Raw genomic sequence first — 15,318 nt, forward strand, 5'->3', positions numbered from 1 at the left:
CTCTGTCTACATTTATTTATCCACATGTACACACACACACTGAGGCCACTACTAAAGGGAGCTTATTCCTTCACATGTGAGTCAGAGCCCTCTGGCTTTGTAGAGAACACAGGTCAGCCCCTCTCCAGCCCCCTTCCTTGAAGTTTGTGCATTCTGGTGGTGTGCTTAGAGAAGCACTTCTGCCACCCTGCTGTATTTTGGTCCCGCTGTTTCACTGAGCCCTTTGTATGCCTTTCCTTCCACATAGCTGGGTGGGCAGGCCACACTTGGGATCAACCCTTCCTGGGTGGCCTGTCTCTACCTCATTTTTAGAATAAAAGGACATGTGAAATGGTTCTGTAGCCTCATCCAATCTAACCACGCCCATGATCTTGCTCTGGTGGAGGCCCCAAGGGAAGTGCTGTAGGAGATAATGTTTGTCTTTTAGATTGGTCTCGGAAGATGACGCATAACTTCCTTCAATATATCTCACCTTTCTTGAACATATTTTTCTTTGAAAAATAAATCCCGAAGGGTCATCAGTATAGGTCATCCCCCTTTTCTGTTTTTGTTTATTTATTCTTAGTCTGAATACAAAGTAGAGGATCATGTCTCATCACTGGGCCAAAAATTCCCAGATACTACAGTTCTGATCACATTCTTCTCTTTATCATTCAGTGTAACTGGGGATCCCAGAAGGGGATCTGTGTCTTTATAGGTACTGCTCACTCAGAAACGCTGGATGAAGTGGTGATCTAATAGCAGAATTGCTAAATTATCCCTATCTGTCCTAATGGGCTTCCCTCTACTTTGCCTTTTGAACTTACTTCAGAGATCTTTCTCTTACCCTATTGGTCCTAAATCTCCCTGCCCGGCACATTACAACTTGTTCTCTGGTGTACCTTGTGTTTCCTTCTCCTGGTTTTTGTTTTTGGTCTTTAAAGTTGCCTTTTTCTATTTTGCATCCTGGACCATGAGTACCAAGGTGGAGCAAGGATTCATCAGTCAGGCTCCTCTTGCTACATTCCTCCTTAGCATGTACCATCTGCCTTTTTTCTTTATTCTTTTTTTTTTAAATTTGCCTTTTTCGAACATGTCTGTAAATCTTATCCTTCTGCCTAGGATTTGTGCAGCATCTGGTGTGTGCTCATAAGCCAATAAATATTCAATATGAGTCTCCTGATCATCCTCTATTCTTCGCCTTCACCTGAATGGAACCAAGCCATGGTTTTGAATATGCAGCTCTTTATAACGTCAAAAGTCAGTTTTAATCCCTGTCCATATCACATGACATGTAGGAAGGCCTTCTCCATCAGGCCGAGGGGCCTCCAGGGTAATGTTACCTTGGTGATTTCGCTCTGGTCCTAGGTCTAGTTCTTAATTTTTCAGCTCAGAGGCTTGATATTCTCTGTATCCATATTGATTAGACTTGGGGATGCTGACTCATGCCTACAGAGCTCAGATGAGGCAGATGATAAAATCAGAATACGAATTTATTAATTTACATCATGGCATGTAACTGTTTAGTGGATTGGATCCTCACGTCGGCCTGAACAGTACATTCTCTCCCTGTAGGCAAAGATACATGGGAAGCCAAATTATAATCAGAAGGTTGTTTAGTGAGCGGGGCGGCAGAGCAAGGAAAGTTAATTACAGTCTATGATTAGAATTTTTAATGGTATCCAGCTCTAATAGCATGATACATCCAATTCTATAACCAGAACACACCTGCCAGCCAGCTGGTCGCTTGTGCTGGCTAGTCAGGGCTGCCTCAGACCAGACAATGCTTCAGTAGACCTGACAATGCTTGCCTCTGTGACTCGCCTGTAACCTGGCTCTATTTGTGGAACCCCCCTGCTCACCCCCAAGATTGAAATTGTCCTTTAGATTCCTTAAGAGAAAGATTTATTAGCAAGGCATTAAAAAGCCATAAAAGAATACCTGTGACTATAATAAAATTAAGAGCTATTAATTAAAAGACACCATGAAGAGAGAAAAGTTGCAAACTAGGAGAAAATAGTCACAACATTCATAATACACTCAACAGATGAAGGAGATGCAAAGAACTCCTACAGATCAGTAAGAAAAGAACCAATAATCCGATAGAAAAATGGACAAAAGATATGAGCAAGCATTTCACTTAAGAGGTAACAAGTATTTTGATAAAAACAGGAAGAGATGATTACTGATGGAAGACGTACAAATCAAGACCAAAATGAAATGCCATTTTATACTTATTCAATTTACATAAGTCAAAAGGTTGGAGAGGGTGAAGCTGGGGCGAAGTGAGAGTAGCATCGACGTACATACACTACCGAATGTAAAGTAGTTGGCTGGTGGGAAGCAGCAGCAAAGCATGGGGAGATCGGCTAGGTGCTTTGCAATGACCTAGAGGGGTGGGATAGGGAGGATGGGAGGGAGCCTCAAGAGGGAGGGGATATGGGGACATGTGTATGTATATGAATGATTTGCTTTGTTGTGCAACAGAAACTAACACAGTATTGTGAAGTAATTATACTCCAATAAAGATCTATTTAAAAAAAAAGTTGGGGAGGAGGTAGATAATAGGATCTTTTATACATTATTGGTTGGTGTGTGAATTAGTAAAATCACTTTGGAAAATAGTTGGGCATTATCTTCTAAAGTTCATACTTTATGATCCACCTATTCCACCCCAGGCATAAACCCAAGAAATTCTTGTAGTATACAACAGGAGACATAAATGAGAATGTTCACAGCAACACTTCATAATAGCAAAAACCTAAAAACAACTTAAAAGTCCACCAGTGGGAGAATGGGTGAGTAAGTATGGTATTTTCACATACTGAAATATTATACTACAGTCAAAACAAAATTTAGGGTGATTCCTTTCTAGAAAGTTCCAAATAACTGGGAAAAATATATATATATAATTTATATATACACCTACACTTATAAGGAAGGCATAAAATTTGATAAAACTGTGTAAAAAAGGGAAGCAATAGTGAAATAAGTCAGAGAAAGACAAATACTGTATGTTATCACTTATATGTGGAATCTGAAAAATAAAACAAACTAGTGAATATAACAAAAAAGAACAGACTCATATATAGAGAACAAACCAGTGGTTAACAGTGGGGAGAGGGAAGAAGGAAGGGACAAGATAGGGGTAGGGGATTAAGAGGTACAATCTACTATGTATAAAATAAATGAGCTATGAGGATATATTGTGCAGCACAGGGAATATAGCCAATATTTTATAATATAAATGGAGTATAATCTTTAAAAATTATGAATCACTTTGTTGTACACCTAAAACATATAATATTGTTAATCAGCTATAACTCAGTAAAAAGGGCTGGGTGAAGGGAAGCAAGGTATAGTAGGCATGCTCAGACCCCTTTTCCCAGTCAAGTGCACTCATCCCCAGCTGCTAGGAGTGTTGGCTATCAACAGCTCAAGGCCCCATCCTTCTCTGGAGAATTGTCCTTAGCCAAATGAGGCCTGCCTTACCTAGGAAGCCATGCACCTGCTTTCTCTTTATCACCTTCCCACATGTCAGCCAATGACTGCCTGACTCGGGGTACAAACAGCTAGTCTTTTACTTCAAGGTAGATTCAATGCTGTGGTTCAGTGTATGCTTGAGAGCTCGGAATCCAGCCTCCAGCAGATTCCACATCCTTGCTTAGCTTTTTTCCCCCCTGTCCCTCCCTGCTTCCTAAACTCCCCTTCTCCTGAGAACTCCCTCAGTAAACCACCTAAGCAAGAATCCCATCTCAGGCTCTACTTCTAGGGAAATGAAGAACCTGGGATTCTGAATGATGATTACCTTAGATGGGGAGAGGCTCGGAGATGAGATAAGGGTCAAGGCCCTATGGTGAAATGATGGACCTTAGCTTTTGTTTTAGGTTATGTTTCTTTTTTTTTTTAGGGAAAAACCCTAATTCAACAGCTAAATAAATAACCAAAGAAGTCGTGCCATTAACCAAGGATTATACTTAATCTATTTCTATGGACCTGAAATCCCATTTTTAAAAATGTTAACAAAGATATAGATTTTTTTACAAAAAGGTTTTACCATTCAACATGCATTTATTGAGAGTCTGATGTCTGCCAGGGGCAGTTTTAGGTGCTGGCAATGCAATGACAAACAAGGAGACAAAATCCTTTCTTGCATGGAATTTCATTGTAGTTGGAGACACAGGAAGTTCTCAAGTAAACAATTAAATTAAAATTTTTAATTTGGGTAATGAGAGCTGCTATAAATAAAAGAAAACTGGCTGCTGTCAGGAGAGTGATGGGTGGTGGTGGGGCCTCTAGATTGGAAATGTTAGAGAAGATGGCATCTGGCTTGTATTGTAAAAGTCTTCTTACCTCTCTTTTTTGCTTTCTTTTTATACTCCCCAAAACCACGTGGAAAATGCGGGCTAAATGTTATTATCCACATTTTACAGGTGGAAAATCTCAAGAGCAATAGGTTTCTTGCCCAAGACAAATAATATCTCCTGTCCTCTAAGTGAAGACCCCACTGAAAAAGAAAAGATCTAAGTCATAAACATTCATGGACACAACTTAAATTTCTGAAACACATTTCAGTTCGAAAGGCTCTTATACCACATCAAACCAGTCTCCATGGAATTTTCTACTATTAAGGACACTAAATAGGATGGAAAGGGATAATCCATTGATAATGGAAAAATGTATTTTAGATTCTCTTTTTCGAAGTACTGGGGAGGGGGCTTGCTGAGCCATTTCCAGGTCTTACACCCAGTCCTGTTGGGGACAAAAAGAAGACCTTCTGTGAAGTAACTGGTAGGGTGAGGGATACTGTCCATGGCTGTGGATGGGATTAGCTGTCATCCATGTGCTGCCTACTTGAAACCAGAGCCACTCATTGAACTGTAGCCACCTGGGGACTGAAAGGCAGACCACATCCACTTCTGCCTGGGTTACACGTGGTGAGGGGCAGCCAAATAGCCCAACTCAGCCATGTGACCTTGGGCCATGATGTAACCTCTGGGAGCCCTAGTTTCCTTATCTTTAAGATGAGAATAGTGACTATATTTACAATAGCTTATCAAGAGAATTCAGTAAGCTATGTATTAAAGTCCTCAGCACCTTACCTGGAAGTAGAAGTACTCAGTATGTGTTAGCTTGAATTATTATTCTCACCAAGTGGTGAAAATTCATTTATGAATGAGGACATTGGCATTTTCCCTTATTAGAAGCCTTATCTTATTTTGGCCGTGCTGCGTAGCATGTGGGATCTTAGTTCCCTAACCAGGGATCAAACCCACGCCCCCTGCATTACAAGCACAGAGTCTTAGCCACTGGACCGCCAAGGAAGTCCCATAGAAGCCTTATTTTCTTTAGACTTATCTTGAGACTTAAAGATCTCAACAGTTCACAGAAAAGCACTAGTTGGATGTTGTCATTTTGAGTATCATTTGGGTTTTGAAATATTGGGGTTCTTTGGGAGCTTTCCTATGTTAAACAAATATTGATGCCCTTTTACTGGATTAATCAAAGGAACCTGGCCTGGAACCTTCAAAGGTCCAGCTTCCAAGCACAACTATGTCAAGTGTATAGGGTCACCATTGATTTCTACAGGTGCTGGGAAGGCCCTGACCGCTATAAGTCTATTTTGGGTGAAGTTGAGGGTATGTTCCAGTTTTGGAAGGTCCTATGTAGATTGCACTTCTTTTATGTCACTATCTTAAGAACAGCTATGAAGAATCTTTAAAAAAAATTTTTTTATATCTTTATTGGAGTGTAATCGCTTTACAATGTTGTGTTAGTTTATGCAGTACAACAAAGTGAATCAGCTATAAGTATATATATATCGCCATATCTCCTGCCTCTTGAGCCTCCTCCCACCCTCCCTATCCTGCCCCCTAGGTTGTCACAAAGCATCAAGCTGATCTCCTTGTGCTATGCAGCAGCTTCCCACTAGCTAACTATTTTACATTTGGTAGTGTATATATGTCAATGCTACTGCTCTCTCACTTTGTCCCAGCTTCCCCTTCCCCCCACCCCAAGTCCTCAAGTCCGTTTTCTATGTCTGCGCCTTTATTCCTGCCCTGCCACTAGGTTCATCAGTACCAGTTTTTAGATTCCATATATGTGTGTTAGCATATGGTATTTGTTTTTCTCCTTCTGACTTATTTCACTCTGTATGACAGACTCTAAGTCCATCTACCTCATCACAAATAACTCAATTTCATTCCTTTTTATGGCTGAGTAATATTCCATTATATATATGTGCCACATCTTCTTTATCCATTCATCTGTTGATGGACATTTAGGTTGCTTCCATGTCCTGGCTATTGTAAGTAGTGCCGCAATGAACACTGTGGTACGTGTATCTTTTTGAATTATGGTTTTCTCAGGGTAGATGCCCAGTAGTGGAATTGCTGGGTCATATGGTAGTTCTATTTTTAGTTTTTTAAGGAACCTCCATACTGTTCTCCCTAGTGGCTGTATCAATTTACGTTCCCACCAACAGTGCAAGAGAGTTCCCTTTTCTCCACACCCCCTCCAGCATTTATTTTTTGTAGATTTTTTGATGACGGCCATTTGAAGAATAATTTTTATCATTATTACCATCATCTTTATCTTTCTATTTGATGAGTTCTGGAATTTTGCCAAACTAGACAGCTTGTAAAATAAATTCCCCCTACTATTTGTATTGAGCCTTAAATCATGAACACCAGCTGTTTCTTGTATTTGAAGTAAAGCTCCAGGTGTACTGGGGGCATCCAGAGAGCATAGGCAGTTTTTTCCTCCTTAGAATATATGGGTACCACGGTGCAGCTGGGCAATTTGCTCCTTTAATGCAGAAGGAGAATCTCATAGTTTTTGTATTTCCTACAAAGCTGAGCTCAGCAGCTAGTAAATATTTGTGGATTGATTTGCTGTAGGGCAGCAAGTTAACAATCGCATAAACCATACTCTCAACAAGTTAGGGCAGCAGAAAAAGAGTACCTTTTCCAACAAGTATTATCGGTGGAATTCTGGAAAATAGATAGGAATGTATGTCCCTAAGTTCTAAGAGAAACAGAGCATAAATTAAACCTTCAGAGATAAGGAAGACTTGATATTGTTTAAGTTGCTTGCATTTTTGTAATGATTTATAGTTTTAAAATGCTTTTATAGATATTGGATAATTAAATTATCACAACCACCTGGGGATATGTGCAGGATGGGTATTATTATCTCTATTTACTGATGAGGAGTCAAAGAATTAAAGAGGTGAAGTAACATGTCCAAACATAGATGGAAATGGCGAAGCAGATTCTCAAGGCCAGCTCTAGAGATTGTTGCTGAGAAAGCAATTTGAATGCTTTTAAAATACACAGAGTTCCTCCAGTTCCTTTGGTCTCACAGCCCTGTATTATCTGCCTGACCCCTGAAACCTTTGAGTTTCCAGGTTTGCAGTGATGAGAGGGAATTTAGGGAAGAAACAGGAGCCAGGCCTCCCTCTCTGGCTGCCATTGCTGGCTGATGATGACCACAATTGAGGGACATTGTGTGGTTCCCATGGGTCTGCCCCCTGTGCCTGCACCCAACATTGTCATCAAGAGACAATATTTTAGTTATTAAGAGACATCTGAAATGGATCAAAGACACTATACCCATCCATTAGGGACTTCATGCCCTTAGAGATTAGATAACCTATAGAACCACCTACTCCCATCTTTAACTTTAGCCTCTTGAAACCTTGATGACAAAATGCCCACTGCTCTCAACAAGGAGGTAGACATATTCTGTTTGAGTATTTAAACAACTTGGCCTAACCTTCGAAAGTCATTAACCCAGATTTTGGGCTTATAATTCCCTCAAGGGCAGAGCCAAGGTTTTATTTATTTTGGGTCCACAATACCTAAGCACAAATTGGTGACACCTGCAGCAGAGTCAGCTGATCTACTTAGCTAACTGGCTGAGGCAGTCTCCCTTCCTCAGCTCTGAGTACCTTGCTATAGTATTGTTCTTTTCTGATGGATGTAAGAAGCACAGAGGTCAGGGAAAGCAAAGAACTGCTCTCATTTCAGCAAATCTGTATTAGAAAACTCAGAGACGTTAGGCCCAGTGGGAGAGGAAGGATGACCTATCTCATCATTGTGAAGTGGTATTTCTAAATACTTCTAGAGGCAGCTGGCGGTTGAACAGGTATTAACTTGTTAAGGAGGCATGTCAAAGAAGAAGTCCCCAGATCTCCCTCTCTCCCTCCTGCCCCAGGGCCATCAGTAGGATAAATATCTTACAGGCATGTTTCTTTATGTCCTCCAGGCTCTGTAGTGCCTGGCAGCAGGTCTAGGAGCCTTCCGTTTACTCAGGAAAACAAATGAGGGACTCATGTAGCCAGAAAGATATTTGTTCAAGCTGGAAAGTGGACAAATTGCTAGGCTGGAGAAGGCCTGATGATGAATAGCACTGGCCCTGGAAGAGGGTGTTTCTCTCCTACTCTTTGCCAGGGTTGCAGAGTGGTGGAGGGATATAGGTGCCAGCTCTGTGGCCTCAGAGGCCAATGGTATCATAACCTTTAGAAATTAAACCAAAAGATTGAGAGGAGGCAGTCCAGAGATGATTTCCCTTACTCCCAATAGAAGGAGAAATAATAACACATTGATCATTTTTTCCCTGAGCTTGATGGAATGTTTGCTCTAGCAGTATCAGGATTTTACTTTTTATTTCTTCTGACACTTGGATCCAAATTTGTGGACCCGTCCTCAACTATTACCATCATCAATATTTGAGCAATGTAAGGTTCAGAGTAAAGTCGTTGCTTAGGATTTAATGGCCCTGTGTTCTAAATCTGTTTTTTTAACACCCTGAAGTGTCTGTCAAATTTCTCAAGATCTCAACACCCAAGGTATTTCTGTGGTCCCGGGAACCGTAAGGCCTCACTCTATTGCAAAACCATCTTCCAGAGTCAGGCTGCCTTCTCCCTTCATATATGATAAATTCCTGAACATGTATGTATATGAAATTTTAGCAGTAGACACAGATTATAATTAGAGTATTCCCAGTGAGCCCAAACCTTTCTACTCAAAGTCAAATGACAGCATCAGGCAATACCAGGGAGCTTGTCAGAAACAGAATCTCTGGCTCCACTCCAGACCTACTGAATCAGAATCTCATTGAACATGATTCTCAAGTAATTCACATGCCCAGCAAACTTTGGGAAACACTGAGCTAAAAATATATTTACTAATTACACCTCACCTCATCATCTTTTAGACAGGTGTTCTCCACCCTGGCTATAAGTCAGAATCACCTGGGGGCTTTTGCAAACTACTGATGCTTAGGTTCCATCCCAGACCAATTAAAACAGAATCTGTGGACATTGGTTTGTAAAGATCTGCTCAGGTGATACTAATGGACAACCAAGGCTGAGGACACTTTTTTTGTGTCTGTGCCAGGCGACTTGCGGGATCTTAGTTCCCTGACAAGGGATTGAACCCAGGCCCACAGCAGTGAAAGCACCGAGTCCCAACCACTGGACTGCCAGAGAATTCCCCCTGAGGACCCTGTTTTGAACCCAATTTCCAGCGCCATTTTCACAGTGTTTTATACATGGATAAATTCTCCATGGATCTCTATGTTTCTGCACATCCAGATTATCTTTTCAAGGCTGTTAGAACAATAAATAGCTTTGGAAGACAGAGATAATGTTCCCTGTGAAGGAAAGATTTGTTTACTGTTCAATATAATAAAATAATCATCGTATTCAAACTGCAGAAAAATAAAGACAGAAAATCTTGAAAGCGAGCAGGGGGGAAATTACTACTTATAGAGAAACAAGCATAAGAATTACAGTGGACTTCTTGTCAGAAACTGTGAAAGCAAGAAGAGAGTGGAAGGAAATGTTTAAAGTTTTGAAGAAAAAAACACAAACCTAGAATTCCTACTCAGTGAGATTATCCCTTGAGACTGAAGGAGACTCAAATAGGCAAAACAGTCTTGAGAGAGAAGAACATAGCTGGAGGTATCATGCTCCCTGATACCAAACTATAGTACAGAGATATAGTAATCAAAACAATATGGTACTGGCAAAAACAGATACGCAGATCAATGGAACAGAATTGAGAGTTCAGAAATAAACCTATATGTATAAGGACAATTTATGACAAAGGAGCAAAGAACATACAAAAGAAAAAGGATAGTCTCTTCAATAAATAGTGTTGAGAAAACTGGATAGCCACATGCAGCAAAATGAAACTAGACCACTATTTTACACCATACACAAAAATTGACTCAAAATGGATTAAAGCCTTGAATGTAAGACTGAAAACCACAAAATTTCTAGAAGAAAACATAGGTGGTAACCTCATTGACATCTAGTGACATCTTAGTGATGTTTTGTGGATCTGACTCCAAAGGCAAGGGAAACAAAAGCAAAAATAAACAAATGGGACTATATCAAACTAAAAAGCTTCTATATAGCGAAGGAAACCATCATCAAAATGAAAAGGCAATCTATTGAATGGGAGAAGATATTTGTAAATTATATATCTGATAAGGGGCTAATATCCAAAATATATAAAGAACTCATATAATTAGACAAAAAACAAACAACTTTGATTAAAAAATTGGCAGAGGACCTGAATAGACATTTTCCCAAAGAAGACATACAGATGGCCAACAGGCACATGAATACATGTTCAACATTACTAATTATTAGGGAAATGCAAATCAAAACCACAATGAGAGATCACCTCCCACCTGTTAGAATGACTATTACCAAAAAGACAAGAAACAACAATGTTGCAGAAGATGTGGAGAAAAGGGATTCCTCATACACAGTTGGTGGGACTGTAAATTGGTGCAGCCACCATGGAAAACAATATGGAGGGTTCTCAAAAAATTAAGGCTAGGACTACCATTTGACCCAGCGATTTCACTTCTGGGTATTTATCCAAAGAACATGAAAACATTAATTCAAAAAGATGTACACACCCCTATGTTCATTACAACATTATTTACAAGAGCCAAGATATGGAAACAACCTAAGTGTCCACTGATGGATGAATGGATAAAGAAGATGTGGTGTATATACCAAATGGAATACACTCAGGCATAAAAAAGAATGAAATCCTACCATTTGCAACAACATAGATGGATCATGAAGGTATTATGAAATAAGTGAATTAACTCAGTCAGAGAAAGATAAATACCATATTATTTAACTCATATTGAATCTAAAAAAACAAAACAAATGAACAAACAAAAAAACCTGAAAACAAACTCATAGATACAGAGGTCAAATTAGTGGTTACCAGAGGGGAAGGGGGTTGAGAGGTGGGTGAAATAGAGGGTAGGGAGTCAACTGTATGGTGATGAATGGTAACTAGACTTGTGATAATCATTTTGTAGTGTATACAGATGTTGAATTATGATGCTGTACACCTGAAACTTATATAATAAAATATAATAATAAATAAATATCAACATTAAAAAGGAGTGAAGAAGAAATACTTTCCCAGACAAACAAAATCTGTGGGAATTCGGATTTTGAATTCTGCAAGAAATATTAAAAAAAGTTTTTCAGGGAGTAGGAAAATGACATAGGTCAAAAATTTGTATCTACATAAAGAAAGGAAAGGGGAAGGAATAAATGAAGGTAAAATAAAATATTTTATTTTTCTTATTCTTAATTGATCTAGAAGATAACTGTTTAAAAATGGTAACAATGAGATTACAGTTTATGGATAAGTGAAATATACTGTATTTCAGCAATGTTATTAAGGGGTAAGAGGAAGAAACTGGGAATGTTCTAAAGCAATGGTCCCCAACCTTTTTGGCACCAGGGACCGGTTTCATGGAAGACAATTTTTTCATGGACTGGGGTGGTTAGGGGATGGTTTTGGGATGATTCAAGCACATTACATTTATTATGCACTTTATTTCTATTATTATTACCTTGTAATACATAACGAAATAATTATACAACTCACCATAATGCTGACAGGAGGCGGAGCTCAGGTGGTAAGGCAAGCGATGGGGAGCGGCTGTAAATACAGATGAAGCTTCGCTCGCTCGCCTGCTGCTCACCTCCTGATGTGCAGCCCGGTTTCTAACAGGCCACAGACCAGTACTGGTCCGTAGCCCAGGGCTTGGGGGCACCTGTTCTAAAGTACCCACACCACATGTGAAGTAGTGTTGTTTGAAGGCAGACATAGATTAGTTAAAAGTGTACATTGCAAATTCTAGGGCAACTACTAAAATAATTTTTAAAAGAAGCATACTTGATATGCCAAGGGAGAAGATAAGTGGAATTCTTTGAAATGTTCAATTAAAACCAGAGGAAGCAGGTAAAGGGGAACAAAAGAAACAAAAACAAGTATAATAAATAGAAAACAGTTACAAACATGGTAGATATTACTCCAACTATATCAGTAATAAATTTAAATGTGAATGGTCTAATACACCAATTAAAAGACCGAGATTGTCAGTCTGGATAAAGAAGACCCAACTATTAAGTCGTCTACAAGAAACCCACTTTAAATATAAAGGTTCAGATATATTAAAAGTGAAGTGATGGAGAAAGCTATTCCACTCTAACACTAATCAAAAGAAAGTTGTAGTAGCTGTCTTAATTTCAGACAAAGCAGACTTCAGAAAAAGGAAACTTATCAGGGATAAAGAGGGGCATTATATAACAATAAAGGATTTAATTTTCCAAGAATATATAACAGTTCTTAGCATGTTTGCACCTAACAACAGAGTGTTAAAATTCATTAGGCAGGGCTTCCCTGGTGGCGCAGTGGTTGAGAGTCCGCCTGCCGATGCAGGGGACATGGGTTCATGCCCTGGTCCAGGAAGATCCCACATGCCGCGGAGCGGCTGGGCCTGTGAGCCATGGCCGCTGAGCCTGCGCGTCCGGAGACCGTGCTTCGCAACGGGAGAGGCCACAACAGTGAGAGGCCCGCGTACCGCAAAACAAAAAAAAATTCATGAGGCAAAAACTGATAGAACTGCAAGGAGAAATACACAAATCTGCTATCTGGTTGGAAATTTCAACACCCTTTTTTCAGTAATTTTTAGGTCAACCAGGCAGAAAATCAGAAAGAATATAGTTGACCTGAATAGCACCATCAATTGACTTGATCTAATTGACATTTATGGAACACTCCATCCAACAGCAGTGGCATACACATTCTTCCCAAGCGCTCACGGACTTTCACTAAGATAGACCACATTCTGGGCCATAAAAAATAATCTTGTGAATTCCCTTTCAGTCCAGTGGTTAGGACTCCGCACTCTCACTGCTAAGGGTGTGGGATCGATCCCTGGTTGGAGAACTAAGATCCCGCAAGCCGCGGCATGGCAAAAAAAAAAAAAAAAAAAAAAAAAACTTAACAAATTTAAAAGAATAGAAATCATAGATTTAAGGTTCCCTACACTCAGGATTCCTCTCCTATAATTCAACCTACTGCCTGGGCAGGTGTCACCTGACCCTCTTTGTGGAAAATGGAACTCAGAGAACTGGCACAAATGCTGATATTGCCATGAGTAATAAAGTTCTTTGCCTGTGACCCAGGGTTTTGTGTCTTCTGCTGGCATCCAGGAAACGGTGGCCAGCCAACTTATTAACTTGAAGTCAGGGTAAAAATTTTGACCTTTCAGAGTTCTTGACAACATCTTTTATAGTTTTAATCTTTTCCTGTCCAAATCAATACCTAGTTACCTAGGTTACTCCAGTGAATGTCCGAGTGAGGCTATTTGTTTCCAGAATGTTTATTTTCCATCTTTATCTCAGTTGCATCAAGTTTATCTCAACGGTTTAAAAATGGGCACTAAAAATTTCAGTTTTCCATTTTCCACTAATTTTTACAAAATCTGGGCAAAATGTGCAAACAACTCTGTTTAGATGAAATCAAGTAAGGTGAGGAGCTAAATTGGCAGGCAGCACCCCATCCCCCCAGTTGCTGTCTTCTGTTGCACAAAAGTCTGCTATTGTACAGAGGCTGAGTTCAGCACATACAAGAAGTGTTACTATGTAATTAAGTCAAAGAGAGCCTGAAGTAAACATGGACCCAGCAGTAGTCTTAAAATTCTTGATCCCAAAGGCCTGTTATGGGGGAAGACTGTTCTGACACCACATGACAAAAAGGAGCAGCAAGGATTCAAAATCTCAATCAGACATCAGATTCTAAAGGCATAACCTTGCTCATAGCAGTGCTCAAATAGTACCCCCCCATAATACATTGATTTCAGAGATAGGGAAATCCTCCAGTATCTGTCAACGTTGATTTAAATAAGTTTTAATTTAAAAAAATCAGATTTTGCTACCCAATGCTATGTAAGAGAAGAGGTACTTACAGAAACAAAGCCATGACAGTATGAGACTTTTCAAAATTGGTGCCAGATCATTAGGCCAGCATTCTTCAGATTTTTTTCATCCTGCCCTCCTACAATTAAAAAGTTTTTAGCATGTCATACCCAACATATGTAAGTATGTATTTATAAATTCTGTATAAATACCATTGTACTTATATCATGTATTTAGTAAAACACAAACAAAAATTGAAATAAAAAAGGATGAGATAAAAATATACACTAGAGGGACTTCCCTGGTGGCACAGTGGTTAAGAATATGCCTGCCAGTGCAGGGGACATGGGTTCGATCCCTGGTATAGGAAGATCCCACATGCCGTGGAGCAGCTAAGCCCGTGCGCCACAACTACTGAAGCCCACGTGCCTAGAGCCTGTGCTCCACAACAAGAGAAGCCTCCGCAATGAGAAGCCCGTGCACCGCAATGAAGAGTAGTCCCCTCTCGCTACAACTAGAGAAAGCCTGCACGCAGCAATGAAGACCCAACACAGCCAAAAATAAATAGATTAATTAATTAATTAATTAAAAATATATATACACTAGAAGTCTTATTAATTTCTTCCTTTCTACCCGGTAAGAGCAAATGCCTCACTTTGGAGATCATTGGCTTTGATTGAAGAATGCTTCTAACTCTGGTCTCTGATTTCCCTTGAGCTTTCTAATAGTTTCCAATAGTCTCATAAATGAATGCCTGCCTCTTCAACTAGACAGGGGTGGGCAAACTACAGCCTGCAGGCTAAATCTAGATCCACTTATTTTTGTATAGCCCAAAAGCTTTTTATATTTTTAAATATAAGAAAGACTATACAGTGAGAATACTTGCTGTATATTGCCTCATGGGCCCCCCAAAGCCTAAAATATTTACTATTTAGTCCTTTCCAGAAAGAGTTTGCTGACCCACAGACAGGAAAACTGTCTGGTCACCTTTGCGTTTCCTCCACACAGTAGAGACTTCACCAGCGCCTCATAGGGCTGTATGCATGGCTCCCCAGCACCAGGGGCTGGCCCCTGGCTGCAGCTGC

The sequence above is a fragment of the Leucopleurus acutus genome (genome assembly GCF_964270905.1).
Source record: "Leucopleurus acutus genome assembly, chromosome: 9".
Classification (NCBI taxonomy): domain Eukaryota; kingdom Metazoa; phylum Chordata; class Mammalia; order Artiodactyla; family Delphinidae; genus Leucopleurus; species Leucopleurus acutus.